The sequence below is a fragment of the Hibiscus syriacus genome, unplaced genomic scaffold, assembly GCF_006381635.1.
Source record: "Hibiscus syriacus cultivar Baekdansim isolate YM2019G1 unplaced genomic scaffold, ASM638163v2 tig00110377_pilon, whole genome shotgun sequence".
In the NCBI taxonomy this organism is placed as follows: domain Eukaryota; kingdom Viridiplantae; phylum Streptophyta; class Magnoliopsida; order Malvales; family Malvaceae; genus Hibiscus; species Hibiscus syriacus.
In genome coordinates this window covers 1,011,476-1,032,356 of record NW_024062711.1, presented here as the reverse complement: position 1 = coordinate 1,032,356, position 20,881 = coordinate 1,011,476, and the positions used below count along the sequence as shown (strand labels likewise).

Sequence of the window (20,881 nt, the reverse complement as noted above, 5' to 3'; positions counted from 1 at the left end):
AGATTTTATCTCGCTTGAGATAATTTCCCTCGAAATAGAAGATTTTATCTCTCTTGAGATAGTTTCTCTCGAAACATAAAGTTTTGTCTCCCTTGAGACAGTTTCCCTTAAAACAAAATTTATCTCCCTTGAAACAAAATTTGTCTCCCTTTAGACAGTTTCTCTTGAAACATAAACTTTGAAAACATTTCCCTTGAAACGAATTTTGTCTCTCTTGAGATAGTTTCCCTTGAAACAAATTTTGTCTCCCTTGAGATAGTTTTTCTTGAAATATAAACTTTGAAAAAGTTTCCCTTGAAATACAAAATATTTGAATCAGTTCCCCTTGAAACGAGTTTTGAGACAGTTTCCCTTGAAACACCCACATTTGAGATTGTTTCCCTTGAAACATGTTTTATCTCTCTTGAGATAGTTTCTCTTGAAACACCAACCTTTGAGACAGTTTCTCTTGAAACACCAACCTTTGAGATTGTTTCCCTTGAAACAAATTTCGTCTCGCTTGAGACAATTTTCCCTTGAAACAAGAAACTTTATCTTACTCGAGAGAGCTTTTCTTAAAACATATTTCTTATTAATTTTCATCCATATTTTTAATATTTGACAGGAATTCCAAAGTTAGCAGAGGTTTCATTACACAATTCCATGTTGAAGTAGAAGATTTCAGTAAAAAAATCAATTCACGTCTTCATTTTTGAAAGAAGTGGATCTCAACAAAGATTCGAGAACCTTCGGGTCAATACCTTCAGAAGGAGATAGATCAGTACCAACATCTCGTTCAATTCCGTCACAAAATGAGGTGGATCGACATTTTTATTTTGCTCAAATCCATCGCAGAAGGAGTTGGATCAGCGTCAACTTTTAGCTCGATTCTATCACATAAGGAGGTAGATCATCACCGATATCTCTTTCGATTCCATCACAAAAGGAGGTGGATCGACATTTATTTTGCTCAAATCCATCGTAGAAGAAGTTGGATCAGCGTCAACTTTTAGCTCAATTCTATCACAGAAGGAGGTAGATTAGCATTAAAGGAGGTGGATTGACATTTATTTCGCTCAAATCCATCGCAGAAGGAGTTGGATCAACATCAACTTTTAGCTCGATTCTATCACATAATGAGGTAGATCAGCACCAACATCTCGTTCGATTTCATCACAGAAGAAGGTGGATCGAAATTTCTATTTTCGCTCAAATCCATTGCATACGGAGTTGGATCAGCATCATCAACATTGTTATTCTTGCTCGATTCATCACATATGGAGTTGAATCAGCAACACCTCTCTTGAGGGGTCAACATTTCTGGAAGAAAGATCACGATCAGAAAAACCCGCGACAAGAAGATGCCAAGATGAAAATGGTGTTTTATTATCTTTGCTCAATTCTCGTTTCACAGCAATGAGCAAAGAGGGGCAGCTGTAAGCACCATTTTTCAAACCCCACCACCATCCCATGTTTCCTTCACCATTTTTTTCAATTACCGTTCACCTACCACCCAACCACCCTTGTAAATCACTCTCCCCTTTTCCCCTATTTTCCCCAAAAATTTAGGGATGAAATAATCATCTTCTTTGACTTTTTTTTATAATATGTAGTGGTTGGGGTTATTAATACTACAATCCCCCCATGTATCAGAAACAGAGGATTCCCCCGAAAATGGAATGAAAAAAAAAACAGTTTTTTTACTTTGGTTTTCTCTGCATTTTGGCTCTATTTTTTTTTCTCTGTTTTTGGTTTGTTTGTAGGGGATTTGAACAACAAGGATAGTGAAATAATTGTAAGGCGTCTTTTCTCTTTTTTTCCATAGGAAATACAAAAACTTTTCGTTTCTAAAGCAATCTCAATTTATTTTCGAAATACATAGATTTTTTAGCAATAAAAAAGAACCGAAAATCGCAACTCAAAGAGATTTTAGATCTACCTTACTTTCGAAGTGCTCGTCAGGGTAGTCGTATCGTCGGTTAGAAGGTGGAATAGTTGATGTCGATTTAAGGCGGAAGGATCATCGCATATGATGGTCCGTAGCTTGGTGGCCGGAAGTGGGGTGGTGCTTGGCTTCTCGGTCGCTTAGAGTGAGGAAAAGAGATTTTGAAGGGGAGTTTGGTTATGTAAAAAACGAAAGAAAGAAATAGTTTTTTTGTTTGGCCTTCACTTGTCTAAAGAAAAGAAAATGGTGGGGGTTTAAATTTCAAACTTTTTTGGGGAAATCATGCGTAAGGTCCCCAGATTCTAAGGGGCTTTTGGCTTGGTTCACATATCTTACTGTGTAAATCATGCATAAGTTCCCAGCTTCAGCGAATTTCATACTATGATCACCCTTTTTTATTTTATTTCGATTATGCATGCTGATGTTGTTTTATTTTAATTTAGTCACTCTTAATTTCTGATTTAACTACTGTTATTTTAATATTTGCATTTTGGTCATTTTTTATTTCTTATTTAGTTACTAACTTTTATTTTCTTGTATTTTAGTCATTATTATTTTATATTTATGCAATTAGGTCATTATTCTTTTAAATCTTTCAGAGCCCGATATTTTAGTTCTCTGACTTTTTAGTCCCCGAATTTCGATTAGAATTGTATTTTTGACATAATTAATTAAGATTAATAATAGAGCCTCCATTTTAGTTTATATTCCAAACTCGTCTTTTAATATAGGAGATAATTCGAGTTTGCCTTTGCGTAAACGCTCGAGGGACCATCTCGGTTATTCGATTCAGTAATTAATTAAAATTAAATAGGATTAATATTAGAGCCTTCGTTTTAGATTTAATCCCCTAGGTTCTTTAATTGTCATAATTCGACACCGTAAGTTAGAAAAAGCCTTAATTTATTTTTAGTATAATTATGATTAAATAAAATTTTGCTTGATTGCATTGTTTTTAAAACTAAAAGCACTGTTCACTTATTAAGGAGTTAATAGTACATCCTCAGCGATCGTGCTCAGGGGGTGACTACTGGTAATTCCCTAAATAAGTCGACATCCTTTGCAAAACCGCATCATGTTTTTCTAAAAACGAGGCAATGTTCGGTTATTAGGCACAATAGCTGATCTCTCGCGTTTAAGCTCGGGGGCGAATGTTATCGGTCTCAATAAACGAATACCCTTTTCAAACTTTGCATCCTTAATGAATTTTAAATTAAATAAAGATCGAACTCAAAATTTCCGATTTTAAATATAGGGTAATCAACTATGTACCAATTTTTGGGCGCTTGTGGGGGTGTTAATCCTTCCCCACGCGTATCTGACTCCTGAACTTGATTTCTGGATTTTCGTAGACCCCAAAACTCGATATTTTGATAAAAATAAAATGTTTTATTAAAATCACTCGGTTTTTACGGTGTTCCAATCTCACCTTAAATGATTGGTGGCGACTCCTCATATTTCGAAACGATTTTCAAAGAGAATACCCCCGAGTCGGTATCGTTCTTTCCCTGCCCGGGAGAAAAACGGTGTTGATAACTGTACGATTCTCCATATCTAAATCAAGCAGGTTGTACATGAAGAAGGTTTGCCTCAGCATGTTCTATTCGATACGAGTAGGAGAAGCAGTATTCTTTAAAAAAATTGAGAAATCAGAACCAAGTCAAGATGATACGGATCAACCCCTTCTTCATGCGCCAAAGATCTTACCATTTCCGAAGGAACTTTAGTTACATCTCTTTTCCAGTTCCATTCAAGAATTCTTATCAATATTTCCGGTAAAATGCTCAAAAATAACAAAATCGGTAAAAAAAATCGATAGCGTTTTATTGGTTTTGTTAACACAATGGTAAAATACCTAATAATAATAAAACCGGTAAAAATAATAATTTTTCAATAAATTTTTATCGATTTTATTATTTAAATAATAATAAAACCGATAATATTTTTAACGGTATATTAAGACTGCGGCGTGATCATTTCCCTAATTAGAAAGGTGGGTTGAAGAATGAAAAATAAAAAACAGAGAAGCGGTTTGGTGGGAGGGGTCTATTGATTAGCTGAATGAAAAGGTGGGTGACGCCAAATATGTGTAAGCTTTGCCGCATTATTAATTAATTTTATTTAACTCGTTTTTTTATTTGATTACGTAACATTTAATATATATTAAATTTATGAAAATTTAAAAGCAATTATATTTTTTTAAACGTAGTATATATTATTTGTTACATAATACGCTTTTAAAGTTTTCGTATGCTTTTTTAAAATAAAAATTAGATTGTCGTAAAGTATATTAGGATTGAAAATTGAAAGTTAAATTGAACTAAAAAAGTTTTAAATATAAAATTGATAATAAATGTAATTCCAAAAATTATCATTCGACTTTCATTAATTTATAAGGAGCTCCTGAGTTAAGACGACCTAATCGATAGAGACTTTAGGTGCGTTTGGTAAAGTTTTTTTAAAATATTTTTAGTTAAAAAGTTCATTTTGACCATAAAATCAATGTCGAATTTCTAAAAAAAAATTAAAGATAATTGTGGTGGAAACGGTGATTTCAATTCAACCGCAAAAATTAAGATTTCTAGCTTTTTTATTTTCAACTTTAAGTTTGGAAGCAAAGTATAATTTTACCCTTACTAATGCATGGGTTCAACTCAATTATGTATCTGTATTTTATTTTAATAATTTAATATTAACATCCTTAAAAAATAATGTATTACTTTTAATAATTTATTTTAATTATTTAAAAAGAAATAAAATTTATGATATATATATATATATTAAAATATTGATAATGAGTAAAATATATTTTTATTGTAATTATATTTTTTATAATTTAAATTGATATAATTCATATTTAATAATATTTTTAAAATTTATTATAATTTAAATCTATATGATTCATATATAATTGTAAATATAATTTAAGTGCTATATTTTAAATTTATAACATATTATCTATAATGAACATTTTTTCTTTTCAAACTTATTTTTTAACACTAATCTCAAACAATTAAATTTTAGAAAAATTACTTAAAATACCATCAACCTTTAAGCGTTGACTCGTTTATACCACAAACATTTCAATTTTGTCAATATTAACACTAACGTTTACTTTTAAGTGCAGTTATACCACTATGTCACTCCGCCTTTAATGATTTAACGGCATGATGACATGACAACTCCGCACCATGATGTTGCTGACATGGATGTCTGACCAAAACGACCTAAAAAATCCAAAACGATGTCGTTTTTCTTGAAGAGATTTTGTTAAAATTTGAGTTTAGTGGGATTTAAACTTGAGACCTTTAAAACAAAAGATAAAACTTAGCCACTCAACTAACTTAAGATTATGATTACATTCTTACACATATAATATAAAAATATCATATACAAATATATTCTTAAAAATAATAGTTTTTCGAAAAACACCTAAAGTTTTCAAAATTCTCTCAAAATCCTAAATACTAAATCCCTAATTTCACCCATTATCACCGTCGTATCAATGATAACCACCCACCACTTTCATCGGTAAACCCTTACCACCAATTACCCTACTTTCTCATCGCCAAAAATCGAAGAACAATGTTCTAATCAATCGTCAAAACACCTAATAAAATGTTCTATTGGAACCATGAACGACGACCAATCGATGAGTGAATGGTTACTAACGTGCACGGTGAGAGGAGGAGACTTCAATGCGGTGACAACATCGTGCTATCGATGACAATGGTTGGTGTATTTATGGATTATAATTTAGGTTTTCTAGTTTTTTTGGGTTTTTTTATAATTTAGGGTTTTTTGGGATTTTGGGTTTAGAAATTGTAAGATTTTTTTTACAAAATTAGTATTATTTATATCAACAAAACGATATCGTTTTAGGTTTTTTAGGCATCCACATCAACAACGTTACAGCGTGGAGCTGCCATGTCATCGTGTCGTTAAATCTTTAATGACGGATTGGTATAATTGCACTTAAAAGTGAACGTTAGTGCTAAAATTGACAAAATCAAAATATTGGTGGTATAAACGAGTCAATACTAAAGGTTGGTGGTATTTGACATAGTTTACCCTTAAATTTTAAACTACACTTTTTTGTATAACTTTTAAAAAATTAAAAAATTTGTTATTAACTTAATGATTTTGTCCAAATCTAACTAAAAGGACCAACAACCGAAAACATAGGAGTGCTGGAACCATCAATTTCACAACTACATGTAAGCATACATTCAAAACATTATATGGGATCATATGTCAGCTACATAGAACCAAACATTGCATGTTTGAACTCAAAATTCTATTACAAAAAAACGTGGGTCTCTGGATGCTTGTGGCGATGAAAGAAACAAAAAGAATCGACGAAGCGAGGATGGAGGGCAAGGCATTGAGTGATCGCTTGTGGCGATTATGAGTGAGAAGCTAGGGAATGTATATTTTCAATTTAGGGTTTGAATTTGGGAACGGGTGGCTTGATTCGTGTTTGGAGACTCAAAATGGAATGGTTGAATAATGAAACAGTGTTGTTTTGATAAAAGTAATATAAAAATAAAATTAAAAGAGAACCAGATACCAAGTTAAGTGTTATTTTGTGATTCGGATCCGACCAGAAAACTCGTTAAAAATAAGGCAAGGTATTGATTGATCGCTTGTGGCGATTATGAGTGAGAAGCTAGGGATTGTATATTTTCAATTTAGGGTTTGAATTTGGGAACGGGTGGCTTGATTCGTGTTTGGAGACTCAAAATGGAATGGTTGAATAATGAAACAGTGTTGTTTTGATAAAAATAAAATTAAAAGAGAACCAGATACCAGGTTAAGTGTTATTTTGTGATCCGGATCCGACCAGAAATCTCGTTAAAAATAACGGGTCGAATAACCAACCCACAATTTATGATATTTTCATTATAAATACCGATAAGTATTTTTGATCACCCCTAATCATCCTCCATCGTATCCCTCGTAACACACCCGCGACTCAATTTCTTAGTTGTCGCTTGCATAAGATTGGAATTGAAATGTTGGGAGTTAATTTTTTTCCTATGAATATTCAGTCTTTAAATAGTTTGATCAATGGAAAACCTCTCAAAGATTTGAACTTTTTTCTAACCTTATATTTTTCCTTGGGTACCCAAAATCAAACCTTCACCTTCGTAACTTCTCATCATTGACGTCCCTTTTCCATCTTTCAAACCGAATTCAAATACAATAGTAAAAAGAGATTGAAATTTTATTAGTTACACATTTTGATCGGAACTTCTTAGCTAACGTGGAATTAATACAATAATCCAACCTATAAATTTAAAATCAAGGGAGGGAAAAGAGTCGCCGTTGGTTAGAGACGACGTTGGACTTGTCTTTCTATTAATTCTAGATTCAAGCCCATTATCAATAAGAACGCCTGGATATTTATTATCAAATAATTAAAAATCTTTCGAATATTTATTATCTTATAATTATTTTAAATTTTAAACTAATAAGAAATCCTAAAAATTATTAGAACTTAAAAATTGATTGTTTATATGATTAAAAAAATTGTGAAATCAATTGTGTGCTTGAAAATGCAATCAAAGCAAAGGCAACCCTAAAACTGAGTTTCATCAATCAAGAATCAAAATTAAACTTTACATTTCAAATTTAACCATAAATCATACTAATTTTGAGAGGGGGATAAGGCATTCAGAATGAGTAGGAGTAAACGGATCATCACAATGATCAGATTTTTTGTTTGTAAATTCATCATCGGCACTTGAGCGCTTTCAAAATGCAAGAGTAGGCTGAAAATAGAATGAAATTTTAAAATAACAGAAAAAATGATTTCTCTAGCAATTTTATATTAAAAACCCCAAATAAATAATTATTTAAAGAAATAAAATCCTTCAGAATTTTTTTGGAAGAATAACTCCCAAATCTTCCACATCAGACGACCTCGCGGCCTGCAAACAGCTTGTTAAATCCTCGCACCTTCCAATACGCGAGATACATCCGATGTAGACGTACTTTCTAGGTAAGCCAATAAAACAATTAGATAAAATGACATCGCGCATTGCGAAGCGCGAAGTAGCTTTTATGATCCAAAATATCGTGAGATTTATGGGGGACCTCGCGGCTTGCAAAGCGGTGGGACAATAGATTCCCTAGCCTCCCTTTAGTGTCCATAGCCTTGTTCGGATACTATTTATGGGTGAGAAATTGAATCTTTTTTTAAAATTTTTAATTATAAATGGTAGTGGTAGTGGTAGTGTAGCAATTTATCATTAAGGTGACTATAAAATCATCATATATAAGTCATTTTAAGCGGGGCAAAAATGACGTTGAAAATGGTTATAAATCATGGTTTTATGAAGGAAGAAGAAAAAAATGGTTTGATGGACATATTTGAGTGTTATTTTTGGCTTATAAATATGAGTGATTTCAGAATTTATATGCTTAAAGGTATAATATTGTAACTTATATTTATGTTAAGGCTAATTTGACCATATACGAGATATTTTAGTGGAGGTAAAAATCGTGTTGGAAAGGTTGAAATGCATTTGGTGCATGAAGAAATCAAAAGAAATTGAAAACTAAGTAATGTGTTGTTAATTAAAAAAGAAATAATGTAAAAATCCCATTAATTGATACATGAGCTTGAGCGATTGAGACATTTGTTCTTCGTGTGTTCGGGATTCCTACATATAGAGCATAAGGTTGTCATGTTCTTTCTTGATGTTCGACCAAATCCTCGTCACAAAAAAATTTGTGTTGAAAACATTTTGTGTTTCGATATAACAAATTAAATTTAAATAAATTTTAAGATTTTACAAATGATTTTCTAAGTATATTCGATTTAATTAATTGAATATCAAATTATTACTCCAAGTCTTTTAAGATCAATTTCAAACCTCACTAAATGTGTAAAATTGTGTTGTATACTTAATATATTTTTGAAACATATTTCATAAAGTATTTTGAACCAAAACCAAGCCTAAAATCAATTTTTCAGAGTGATGCACCGATGCACCAATCCATGCATCGATGCACCATGAATTAAATTGAACATCGAATGCATTTCATGCATCGATGCACATACCATGCACCGATGCACTGAGGATTTTATGAAAACATCGAATGCATTTGATGTATCGATACACCAGCAATGCATCGATGCACTCTGGCTATTTTGAAACATCGAATGCACTTGATGCATCGATGCACATGTGCATTCGATGCACTCTTAGTGTACCGATGCACTAAGGGTCTAACGGTCAAAATATTTGAATTTTACACTGATGCACCGATGCACCATGGGTATACACCGATGCACTGACGCTCCCAACTGTTTTAATTAATTGTTTTCACACTTAAACGGCTATATTGACTCCATTAAGCATCCCCAACGTTCAGAATCATTTGAAGTTGTATTTAAACAAGCTTAGAAGGCATTGATCAATAACAAGAAACATCAAGCAACTAGAATCAAGAGAGAATCAAAGAGAAAGCATCAAACCTCAAGTTTGAGCATTTCAAGCCTATTTTTCATTCAATATTCATTTTGCTTTCAAGAACACTTATTGTGCTCAATTGTATTCATTCTTGAGTTTTCTTTTCTTTGTTCTAGAATTGTGCAAACAATCTACCTTGTGAGGATTTCCTTGTAAGTTTGCAAATTTGTATTGTTCTCTTTGGGAGAGAGTGTTCACAAGAATTTGGGGTATAATTCTTAAGGGTTTGTAAGGTTACTCTTTGTCCTCAAAAGAAAGAAAAATTAGTGAATTTGTGGAAAATCCTTAGTGTGGATAGCTAAGTTAGTGGACGTAGACTTTGGTTGAGAAAGTCGAACCACTCTAAATCGTTGTGCAATTTCTTTTAATTTTCTGCAAAAGCTTCCACCAAAATTTTTATTACCAATTCACCCCCCTCTTAGCCAATTTCGTCAATCGATTAACTCAACAATTGGTATCAGAGCCTCACTCATTTGAAGGTTTAATCGCCTCTTGAGTCGATTCGGGAAGAGTTACATCGATTATCAAGTCATCAATGGCCTCTGCTTCAAATTTTGACTCTGGTCTCGATTCGATGCCCGTCAACAAGCCTCATTTCTTCAATGGAGCTAACTATACCTATTGGAAAAATAGGACGATGTACTTCATTCAAGCAAGTGACATGGGAGCATGGAATGTCGTAGAAGAAGGATACTTCAAACCTCCCACTCATCCAAGATTATGGAGTGAATGAGAGACAAAAATATTCCAGCTCAACTCCAAAGCCATCCATATCATATTTTGTGCTCTTGGACCAGATGAATACAGAAGAGTTTCATCTTGTACAACTGCCAAAGAAATATGGGACAAACTTCAAGTCACTCATGAAGGTACCGATGAGGTAAAGAAATCTAAAATTAGTATTCTAACGCATAGCTATGAAAATTTTAGGATAAAACCAAATGAAGATATCAAAGCTATGACGGATAGATTCTCAACGATTGTCAATGGTCTCAAATCATATGGAGAGATCATTTCAAATGAAAAGCTTGTGAGGAAGTTAGTCTACTCCCTCCCAAAATCGTGGCAATCAAAGAAGACGGCAATCATCGAGTCTAAGGATCTAACGTCCTTAACTCTTGAAGAGCTAATCGGTTCACTCCTCACTCATGAAATTATGCTTGAAGATGAGGTGGACCTTGATAAGATTGAAGAAACACCAAAGGAGAAGGAGAAGAAGAAAACATTAGAGTTGCTCTTAAATCCACAAAAGATGAGAGTGATTTGGATGAAGATGACGATGACGAGGAAATGGCATTGTTTGCCAAACGGTTCAGAAAAATGATGAGACCTTACCGAGGAAGAAAATTTAAACGAAATGAAGGCCTCAAAAATGAACCAAAAGAGAAGGACTCGATCATTTGCTATGAATACAAAAAGTCGGGGCACGTCAAATATGATTGCCCATAATTGAAGAGAAAGGGTCAATCAAAGAATAAGCACAAGGCTCATGTGGCTACATGGAGCGATGAAGAAGGTTCCGATGAAGAGGAACAAGAAGTAGCAAACTTGTGCTTGATGGCATTCGGGGAAGATTCTAAGGTAACCTCTAACTCATCTGATTTTGATGATTTATCCTATGATGAGTTATTAGAGGAATATAATGGATTGGCTACGGATTATGAGAAATTGTTTTTAAAATATAAAAATGATGTTTCAAAATTTAAAAATGAAAATAAACTCATATCCAAAACCAACAACGATTTTGAAAGTAAAATCAAAGATTTGCAAATCAAACTAGAAGAGTTTGAAAAGAAAATTTTGGATTTGCAAAATTTACTTTCAAAGGTCAATGATGATCATCAAAAGAAAATTGATGATCTTAAAACTTCTTTTGATAAAGTTGAAACAAAACGTTTTGAAAATGGAGAAAATTCAAAATCCAACTTTGTTAAAAAAAGTTTTAAAAACTACAATCATAGAGGTCCCCAGAGAACCTCTAATGGAAAAATTTTTAGAAGTATATGGGTTCCTAAAGAGCTCATTACTACTAAAGATAAGGATATTCTACACAAATGGATATCTAAGGGGACTAGGATTTTGGAAACTAATGAATATGGACCCAAAAGAATTTGGGTACCAAAAATTAGAAATTAATCTATGTTTGTAGGAAAAGGAGCATTGCTACAAGGCACAGGAAACAAATCCAAATTCATGGTACCTTGATAGTGGATGCTCAAGACACATGACCGGAGACAAAAGCCGGTTTATTGAGCTTAACGCCAAAAATGGAGGAGAAGTGACTTTTGGTGATGATTCAAAAGGCTACATTGAAGGTATTGGTACTATTGGTAATACCTCTTCCATACAAATTAAGAATGTTTTATATGTGAAAGGATTAAAGCATAATCTATTGAGTATTAGTCAATTTTCTGATAAGGGATTCAATGTCATGTTTGATATTAATGGTTGTAAAGTCATTGACATTGCATCTAATCAGATTATGCTTGTTGGTCATAGAATAGGAAACATATACATGGTGCATTTAGATTCTATTGATATGATTAATTTGTGCCTAGTTGCTAAGGATGATCATGATAGTTGGTTATGGCATAGGAGACTAGGACATGCTAGTATGAGTGTTTTGCAACGGCTAATTCAAGGTGATTTAGTTCGAGGGTTGCCTAAGATTAAATTTGATAATGATAAAATCTGTGATGCTTGTGCTAAAAGAAAACAAAAGCGAATTTCTTTTAAATCCATTAATGATGTATCAATTAGTAGAGTATTACAATTGATCCATATAGATCTTGTTGGGCCAACTAGGACTACTAGCTTGAGTGGAAAACAATATGCATTTGTTTTGGTAGATGACTATTCTAGATATACTTGGGTTCTATTCTTAAGTACTAAAGATGAAGCATTAGAAAAATTCATCACGTTTTCAAAAGTAATCCAAAACGATAAAGGTTACTTTATAACTAGTGTTAGGAGTGATCATGACACTGAATTTGAAAATCTTGGATTTACTGAGTTTTGTAATTCTAATGGTATTAGTCACAATTTTTCAGCACCTAGAACCCCTCAACAAAATGGAGTCGTTGAGAGGAAAAATCGAACTTTAGAAGAAATGGCTAGAACCATGCTTTGTGAAAATAATTTGCCAAAATATTTTTGGGCGGAAGCCACAAATACCGCTTGTTATGTTGTAAATCGAGTAATGATTAGGCCAATTTTAAAGAAAACTCCATATGAAATTTTCAAAAATAAAAAGCCTAACATTAGTTATTTTCATCCTTTTGGATGTAAATGTTTTGTTTTGAACAACGGTAAAGAAAACCTTGGCAAATTTGATGCTAAAAGTGATGAAGGAATTTTTCTGGGTTATTCCTTAAATTCTAAAACTTATCGAGTATTTAATAAAAGAACTTTAGTTGTAGAAGAGTCTATACATGTTGTTTTCGATGATAATCCCCTTCCGAGGAAGGATTCTTGTGTTAATGATGATGTAGGTATTATAAATACAAATGACGTTAGACATGACGTTGGAGAATCATCATCAAAAGAAGAAACGAAAGATGAGGAAACTCATGATCCCCTTGAGAATCCAACCATTGAAGAAAGGGAAGTATCTTATCCAAGAGAGTACAACTATGTCAAGGATAGTGAGATTATAGGTGATCCATCCAAAGGGATAACAACTCGATCTTCTCTTAGAAATATTTGTAATTATGTTGCATTTATTTCATGCATAGAGCCTAAAAATATTAAAGAAGCATTAAATGATGAACATTGGATTATGGCTATGCAAGAAGAATTAAATCAATTTGAGAGAAGTAAAGTATGGACATTAGTTGAAAGGCCTAGTAATAAATCTACTGTAGGTACTAGATGGGTATTTAGGAATAAGCTTGATTAGAGTGGTAATATAGTGAGAAACAAGGCTAGACTTGTTGCTCAAGGGTATACTCAAGAAGAGGGCATAGACTATGATGAAACATACACTCCCGTAGCTAGGATGGAAGCAATTAGAATGTTATTAGCATTTGCATGTTTTCATGAATTTAAATTATATCAAATGGATGTTAAAAGTGCATTTTTAAATGGTTTTATAAAGGAAGAAATGTATGTGGAACAACCTCCAGGTTTTGAAGATTTAAAATTTTCGGATCATGTTCTTAAATTGACAAAAGCGCTTTATGGTTTAAAACAAGCTCCTAGAGCTTGGTATGAAAGATTGTCAAACTTTTTAATTGAAAAAGGATTTTCAAAAGGGAAGGTTTACACTACATTGTTTTTAAAGCATAAAGGTAAAGATTTATTAGTAGTTCAAATTTATGTTGATGATATAATATTTGGTTCTACTAATGATGTTCTTTGCCAAGAATTTTCTAAGCTAATGCAAAGTGAGTTTGAGATGAGCATGATGGGGGAGCTCTCATTTTTCTTGGGACTCCAAATCAAGCAAAGAAAAGATGGCATCTTCATCAATCAAGCTAAGTACATCAAAGATATGCTCAAGAAGTTTGGACTGGAAAATGGCAAACCTCATGACACTCGGATGAGCTCTTTAACAAAGCTTGACTTTGATGAAGGAGGTAAATGTGTAGATGTTAAATTATATAGGTCAATGACTGGATCTCTACTTTATCTAACTGCAAGTAGACCGGACATTATGTTTAGTGTTTGCTTATGTGCTAGATTTCAATCATGCCCTAAGGAATCACATTTACTAGCTGTTAAAAGAATCTTTAGATACCTTAAAGACACTCCTAGTTTAGGACTTTGGTATCATAGAGACTCTAGCTCTAGCTTGCATGCTTTTTCTTATGCGAATTATGGAGGATGCAAATTAGATAGGAAAAGCACCTCCGGTACTTGCCAATTCCTTGGAAATATGCTGATTTCTTGGTTTTCAAAGAAACAAAATTGTGTTGCATTATCTACCACTGAAGTCGAATACATTTCAGCTGGTAGTTATTGTGCACAAGTTTTATGGATGAAACAACAACTTTTTGATTATAGAATTAAAGTAGGTATCATTCCTATCAAGTGTGACAATACTAGTGTTATTTGTCTCACTAAAAATCCCATCCAACACTCTAGAACTAAGCATATTGAAATAAGAAATCACTTCATTAGAGACCATGTCACTAAGAAAGATGTAGCTCTAGAATTTGTTGATACTTTGCACCAATTGGCGGATATTTTTACAAAACCTTTAGATAAGAAAAGATTTTGGACACTTAGGAGAGAATTAGGTTTAACTGATCTATCTTCACTTAGTGTTTAAAATAATTTTAGCAATTTTAAGAATAAATGAAAAATGCTTATAATGATAATTTTTTATTGCATTCATTGCTATTAGTTAGGGGGAGTTTATGTTATTTGGTAAAAATTAATTTTATGTTCAATTGTTGTTTAAAGATAAATTTGTTTGATTGAACATGATTAATTTTCAATATTTGAGTTGCCAATACAACTAGAGCTAATTAATTTAGCATTTTGAGTGTTTTAAAACGGATTTTTAACATTTCTATGCTTAGTGCATCGATGCATCCCTTTGAATGTGCATCGATTCATCATGTTGATGCACCGATGCACGCCTTGAATGTGCATCGATGCACATGATCATGCATCGATGCATCCGTCGGGTTTTGGGTTAAAATACCTCATTTTCTTCATTTTCTCAAACCCTAAAACTAAAACTCTCCAAGCCGTTCGTCCATCTCTTCCTAAAAATCTCCACTCTTGCTCAAAATCAACGATTTTTCGTCAGAATCTTCAAGTTTTTCAACTTGCAAACCTGCTTCAATCATTAAATCGTGCACAACAACTTCTCATCCCTCTCAATCCGAATTTTCAATGTATTTTTCTAAAAACCTCTATTTTACAAACTTTTAATTTTAGAACTAGTTTTGATTAGTTCTAGAATGTACATTATATCGGGCATTGATTGTTTGTTGGTTCTAAACTAGATTTTACTACTAATTTCGTCAAAAACAAACAATTTTTTTTTAAAAAAATTATTTCGAAATTTAAAAAAAAAATTGATTTCGAAAATTAGTAAGATTTTTGATTTAATTGTTTTGTTTTCATGAAAACTATATTTTGATTATCAAAATAGTTTTCAAAACATGCCCATTGGGATATGGTTTAGAGAACCTTGAATTATTGAGGACTCATTTGAGTTTAGGGATTGATTATGCATACATATGTTTCAAATTGCAGGTGACATTCCTTATTCCAATTTCCTTTAATCATGTCAAATCCTAAACGACCTAGGTCATCTTCGAGTCGATCAAACCAAAACCGTCCTCCCGTTCCTCAACCTCCTAATCCCATTCCTCCTCCACTTTCATCTCTATTAGGATCTTGTTTTAATATGCCTGAGCGTCGTAGAGACGAGTTATACTCTAGGTACAGAAACTCTTTCCAAACTTATAGAATCCATGAAGAGCGTATTTCTTCGCTTCAAGCTATGGTTGACATCGATTTCGAATAACTTCCGATTTTTAAAGATTGGAAGTTTGATAAATTGTTTAAACTTAAACCCATCGTCTATCAACAATTGGTCTGCATTTTCTATTCCAATGCGGTATGTATTCAAAATGAAACTCAATGTGGAACTATAGCCATTAGATCCTATCGTTTAGGCTAATGTATTAATATTGACCCCGAGACTATAACTTTCTATTTTGGGTTAGATGATAATGGTGTATATAATAAAAGTGAAAATGTGGAATATCCCTATGTTCCAAACTCAAGTGTTAGTACTCTACGATCTCATCACGATCGTTTTCTCCATTTGATGATCTCTTGGTGGTTTAGACCATCCGGAGATAGATACTCCACACTTCGTGCTAGAGATTTATGGTGGGTGTATTGTCTTAAAAATAAAATCAAAATCAATCTACCCCACATTATATTCAGTCAACTAGTTGATGTCATAAACATTGTTCCTTCAAAACATGTCGAAACATTAGTTTATGGATGTCTTCTTAGTAACCTCTTTATCAAACTTGGTCTAGACGTTTCTCTTAACAATCCTATCCCACTTTAAAATCAAATCAATCTCACATCCTTGAAGAAAGCGGATTGGAAGCAAGACGAGGTTACTGGTCAATGGGTTTTTAGACCCGGAAAGCAAACTCCGGGAGCTAGTTCCTCAAGAGCTGCTCCTAGCTCCTCTCATGCTCCTCCTCCTCCAGATCCGGCTGATGACGATGATCCTGAATTTCAACAACTTATGCAAGACATCGATGATCACGTACCTGGTGACGAGCCTGCACCGGAACCTGCTCCACAAGAAGAACAAATGCCTCCGTATTTTTGTTCATTTTTGGAGACATTTGATTTACGGTATGCGTCCATGGATTCGCGCTTCACATTCATTGAGTCCCATCTCTCTACCTTGGGAGCTCGACAACAAGATATGAATGATCGTTTGGATGCACTCTCACTTGAGATGAGAGCACGTTACCCTCCTCCTCCTCCCGATCCTTCAATGGATGAATAGACTTATCTTTCTTTGATTGTTTTTGGGATGAACTTGAATTGTTAAAACATTTTGGATTATCTTTCTTTGATTGTTGGATGACTGTTTGATATTTTATATATATTTTGGTTTGTTACAACATATGCATCATTTATTTTTTTAGTTGAAATATGACCAATTTACCATTTCACATTTTTATTATGAATATTGATTATGAAACTAATGTCTAACTCTCTTTTGATTGTGATCTTAGCAGCTTAAGCTATATATATATATATATATTTAATCAATTGGCTATGTTTTTCAAAACCTTGTCCAAATCAATTTTTAGTCTTTTTGATTTAACAAAAAGGGGGAGAAATGGTAAAGTGTTAAAATGTTTTTAAAAAGGGAAAAGTGTTATAGTAAGGGGGAGTAATTTTTCTAAATTGAAATTGAATTCAAATTTTTAGAAAATCTTAAAATAACACAAATGTTTTGTTATATCAAAAAGGGGGAGATTGTTGAAAACATTTTGTGTTTCGATATAACAAATTAAATTTAAATGAATTTTAAGATTTTACAAATAATTTTATAAGTATATTCGATTTAATTAATTGAATATCAAATTATTACTCCAAGTCTTTTAAGATCAATTTCAAACCTTACTAAATGTGTAAAATTGTGTTTTATACTTAATATATTTTTGAAACAAATTTCACAAAGTATTTTGAACCAAAATCAAGCCTAATATCAATTTTTCAGAGTGATGCACCGATGCACCAATCCATGCACCGATGCACCATGAGTTAAATTGAACATCGAATGCATTTCATGCATCGATGCACATACCATGCACTGATGCACTGAGGATTTTATGAAATCATCGAATGCATTTGATGCATCGATACACCAGCAATGCATCGATGCACTCTGGCTATTTTGAAACATCGAATGCTGCATCGAAACACTCTTAGTGCACCGATGCACTAAGGGTCCAACGGTCAAAATATTTGAATTTTACACTGATGCACCATGGGTATGCACCGATGCACTAACGCTCCCAACTGTTTTAATTAACTGTTTTCACACTTAAACGGCTATATTGACTCCATTAAGCATCCCCAACGTTCATAATCATTTGAAGTTGTATTTAAACAAGCTTAGAAGGCATTGATCAATAACATGAAACATCAAGCAACTAGAATCAATAGAGAATCAAAGAGAAAGCATCAAACCTTAAGTTTGAGCATTTCAAGCATATTTTTCATTCAATATTCATTTTGCTTTCAAGAACACTTATTGTGCTCAATTGTATTCATTCTTGAGTGTTCTTTTCTTTGTTCTAGAATTGTGTTGTATTGTTCTCTTTGGGAGAGAGTGTTCTCAAGAATTTGGGGTCTAATTCTTGAGGGTTTGTAAGGTTACTCGTTGTCCTCAAAAGAAAGACAAATTAGTGAATTTGTGGAAAATCCTTAGTGTGGATAGCTAAGGTATTGGACATAGACTTTGGTTGAGAAAGTCGAACCACTCTAAATCGTTGTACAAATGCTTTCAATTTTCTGCAAAAGCTTCCACCAAACTTTTTATTGCCAATTCACCCCCCTCTTGGCCAATTCAGTCAATCGATTAACTCAAAAATTTGGGTTCACCGTGGACAACCGATTTTTTTTTCTTTCATAGTGCATAATTTGGCCGTATTGTAGGTTCATCATCAGTTTCATCCGAATCACATTCATTTCCAATGGGAGGGAACTCGTATTCATAAACTTTGAATATAGTTTCAAGTAAGTAAACTCGATTAACGAATCTCATGTAGGGTATCTGAACATAAGCAGCAACAACAATGGTGTGCGCACACGAATATTTGAAAGTTTGGAAGAATCTACACTCGCATGTTTTCTCTCGTAAATTAACCACGTATGTGTTGTATTGTATGCCTTCCAATGGCCTCACAAATTCTGATACATGGAATAATGACATTTCACGAGAGAAGAATATGACACTCATCGCGTTGGAATGCTGCTGGAATGTTTGCAATTTTTGAGGAGGTCTGGGTGGATTTGGTGGCCACCAACCATCCAACCAACTGTTTGCCTTCCTAAGGTCACGAAAAGGGTTGTCAGTCGATAATATGTCTCTTTGACAATGGACGTGATAGGCATATGGCGCACTTCCTTCAGTGATGAATTTATTACTTCAGTCAAGTTCATTGTCATGTGACCGTACCGTCTACCCTATCAAATTATCGAAGTCATTTATCCTTTGGGATTCTAAAAAGGTAGTTGAAGCCCTTAGAATTCATATGTCTCAGTTCCTGTATCAGGTCCTCAAACTCACGTACGAACTGTGTGTAACCTATCAATAAAAAGTGGAACAATTAATTTGAAATAATTTTTGTAAAGATATGGTAAACCGAAAAGGGTAAAAGATGTACCCATTCAAAGCACCATTAGACACTCATCTTGACTCTTGAACTTCTGCAAATAGTTTGCGGCAATATGTCGTAAACAATACTACTAATAAATATTGGAGGGTTGGCAAGACGAGCACATATGCTGGAGTGCGTAGTTGATACCAATGCCTCTGTAAAAAAATAAGACAAATCACATATCTCTATCATGCATCACATGTGATAGAACATATGTTTGTAAGTTCGTAAGAAAGAATTCCCAAGAGTCGATATCTTCCTTATTGACAATTGGGAAGGCGATCGAAATAGTTTTTCTGTTGTCGTCTTGTGAAACTATCAATAACATTATTTGAGTGTATATACCATATAACCAAGTGTCGTCGATTTGAACAATCAGCTTGCAGTGTCATAATGCATTAATGCATTGCGGGAAAGTCCAAAAGAGCCGGTAGAATTAGAAGACACCTTGTACAACATGATCATTTTCGAACATCGGGATTGTTTCCAATTTCACAATTGTTCCCAGAATGTGTTTCTGCATCAGTTTAAGCCATGGTCGCAATTCATTGTATGATTCCTCCCATTGGCCGAACGTTTTTTGTTGGCTCCGATACCTTGCATAACATGCTTTGTGGTAGTAAACTGTGCACCCGTATAACGATATAACTGAAGCAATAAAGATCGTAACCGTAACACGTGGATTTGATTTGAGCAGTGGAATGAAGGCTTCATAAAGCACGTGCACATAATAAAGGCAATCTTGTGCTTCACAATGCGCGAGGTAATTTTATCTAATTGTTTTATTAGCTTACCTGGAAAGTGTGCCTACATCGGATGTATCTCGCGTGTTGGAGGGTGCAAGGATTTAACACTTAGTTTGTAGGTCGCAAGATCGTCCGATGTGGACGGTTTTTTGGGTTATTGGGGTTATTTTCCAAATAATTTCTAGATGGTCCTATTTCTTTAAATAATTATTTATTTGGAGTTTTTAATATAAAATTGTGAATTTCTCTCAAACAAATGCCTCGATTTGTCGTCACGATTTGAAAGAATGGAAAAACATCAGACTCGTCATCGTATTGAAATCATCACCGATAAACCCTCTTTTTATACATCGATTAAACCACAATTACCTCACCATGGACGAAAACACACAAAGAAACCTCGCTTCGCGCTTCCTAGCATTTTTTTAATTCGGGGAGAAAAGAGTAGAAGAATGCTTTGATGACCATCGCAACTTTCATTTTATAGGCGAAATGATTTATGGTTAGAATTAGTTTGTTTGAATCTTCAGCCCATTGCCATTGGGTTGGGTTTAGATCTAAGCTAACTTTGATGGGTTTAAGCCCCAAACAATTATCCCAAAACAAAGTCTTTGAGGGCCCAATTATGAGATCTAATTATTCGTATTCTGCTAGCCTAATACTGTTCAAAGATTGGATGGAAAACCTCCGCAGTATAGATTGAAAATTGAAAAAAAAATGAAATTAGATGACTTTAATTTCATATTTAATTAAATATCACCTATATTTATATTTTACTACAAAATGAAAGGAATTTCGTGCTGGTTCTTATACAAACACGTGGCACTTTTAATGGCACAGCTT

At 33.5% G+C, this 20,881-nt stretch overlaps 1 non-coding gene across 1 annotated transcript; it reads right to left on the bottom strand.

Moving 5' to 3' along the window:
- Window positions 1–20,281: 20,281 nt before the first annotated feature.
- Window positions 20,282–20,371, bottom strand: LOC120121672. Its single transcript, XR_005516010.1, has one exon. It is a non-coding gene; the product is annotated as a small nucleolar RNA SNOR75 (small nucleolar RNA).
- Window positions 20,372–20,881: the final 510 nt, after the last annotated feature.